Source organism: Otolemur garnettii, unplaced genomic scaffold, assembly GCF_000181295.1.
Source record: "Otolemur garnettii isolate 467f Iridium unplaced genomic scaffold, OtoGar3 scaffold00046, whole genome shotgun sequence".
Classification (NCBI taxonomy): domain Eukaryota; kingdom Metazoa; phylum Chordata; class Mammalia; order Primates; family Galagidae; genus Otolemur; species Otolemur garnettii.
Window position 1 is genome coordinate 13,394,803 of NW_003852441.1, and position 2,052 is coordinate 13,396,854.

Consider the following 2,052-nt stretch of genomic DNA (forward strand, 5'->3'; position numbering starts at 1 on the left):
AGAGAATAAGAGGCATGTAGGTAGGAAGCGTGAAAGGGGACGGGTAGGCCATCTCCGTAGGAAGGTGAAGCCGACTTCTAACTTCTCCAGAGAAATGACTGGAAAGCGACACCAGTGCACAGAGCGGCTGGTCACGGAGCGGAAGTTCCTCCCCGGAGCCGTTCTAGGAAATCGGGAGGACTCGGCTCGTCAGTGATCTGGGGCCGGAATGGCCGTCGCCCAGTACACAGGGTTATTCCTGGTAGCCACCTAGACAGGCGGCGGCTTGGTGGTGGGGGTGGTGGGGGTGGGTCAGGTTGCGAACCGGCGAAAAGGAAAGCTGGAAAAGTCCAGGAGGCGGTGGCGCGCTGACCACCTGTTACAGCCGCGGCGCGCGGCGCTAGCTCATTGGCTGGAGTGCGGCCCAGGTACCGGAAGTGGCCGATGCCTGTCGCCCGTGACACCGAGACAACAGCTGGCTGGTTCTGTGCGAGCGGCCCAGCAGCGCCGGAGGCCGAACGGGAGTGAGCGTGGGGCTGTAGCGACCTGCGGTGAGACCTCCTTCAGTCACGGCGAGGGGGAGGAGGGCGCTGGGCTCCCTACTCCCTAGTCCGCGAGCCGAGAGGAAACCCTATGTTTAGGCCCGCTCACGACCCGGGTTCGCTGTGTGACCTTGGACTTTATACCCACTCCCACCCCCCTGGCTTTCATGTCCCGACCTCCACACAGAGTGTGGCACTTGGTCACTGCCAGGGACCGTCCCAGCTCTGGTTCACTGTCTGTCAACCATGGGTGTGGGAGAAGCAGGGACAAGCTCTACAGTCCAAACGTGGGGACCGATGGGAGCTGTGGATTTCTCAGACATTACAGCCCCTAGATTAACCGCTGAAACGAAATGGCAGGCAGTGCCAAAAGCTGATGGCCCCAGTGGCAGATTATACTGTGTGCTGGCAGACAGAATAGTCTGTGGGGGTTAGTTAGAAAGAAGACAGATTTGCGCCACACAGTTAACAGAACCGTCTTGATTATGAGTACCAGAGGGATGACAGAGAAGAGGTGGATAACTGCCTTAAGTGTCATCTAGGTTGGGAGAAGGAACTTATATTTACAAATAGTTATTGACACCAGTTATGTGTCAGACACTGTCCAAAGCTTCTTAAATACAAAAGTGAGTGAAATATCCAGTTTAGCTCTCAAAACTACCAAAGATTCATTATGTAGCCAAGACAGTTACAAAAATTCAGTTAACTTTTACCAGGTATACAAAATGTGCTGGGCATTGGGAATACCAAGATGAATGGAACATCATCCTTCGTGGTCTAGAGAAGAAAACAGACATGAAAATGAACTAACAACACAGTGGGGGTAACTCCTACAAGATGAAAGAGTATTAATCTGTCTTAGGGCCCAGAGGTCAGGGAAGAACGTAGAGATGGGTCTCTATCTTACTCAGGCTGCTCTCAAACTCCTGAGCTCAAGCAATCCACCTGCCTTGGCCTCCCAGAGTGCTTGGATTACAGGCGTGAGCCACTGCACCCAGCCTGTTCTCTCTGTTTCTTTTCATATTCCTCCTGCACTTCCTGGCCTCTGAGGCTTTGCTTGGTCCGTATTCTGCCCGGAATTCTGTAGTGCAGTGTTGCAGCCTAGGAGGAAGTAGTAACACCTCAGTCTTGGAATTTCCTAGCGGGGACTTTCTTGACCACCAGGTCCAGAGAAGAAGGGAGAAACAGTGCAAGAAATTAACATGCACAGTTTCTGTGAAAAAATCTGCTGAGACCAGTCTGTAGCAAAGCAGACAGGTGCTGCTCCCGTTCAGGACTTTTTTTATTAAAGATTTTAGGGCGTGTGTTTACAGAATGAAAAAGAGTTAATAGTCTCATGGCTTAATCCTGTGGTGGTCTTTTGATTATGATAAAGGTCATCTAGGTGGAGGCACTAAATCATAGAACAATTCTTTTTTCATGTGTGTTTATTAAATCATAACTTTGTACATTGATGGATTTATGGGGTTCAGTGTACTGATTTGATATACAATGTGAAATGCTTACATTGAACTAAGTAACACATCCATCA

General features: G+C 50.5%; 1 protein-coding gene across 1 annotated transcript in view; it reads left to right on the plus strand.

Moving 5' to 3' along the window:
* The first annotated feature begins 419 nt into the window (after window positions 1–419).
* The window catches only part of ZFP3 (ZFP3 zinc finger protein), a 17,585-nt gene continuing 15,952 nt past the window's right edge, over window positions 420–2,052 (plus strand). The window contains exon 1 of the mRNA XM_003791227.3: window positions 420–530. The gene's annotated coding sequence lies outside the window, so the exon portion shown is untranslated. The remainder of the gene's footprint in view (window positions 531–2,052) is intronic.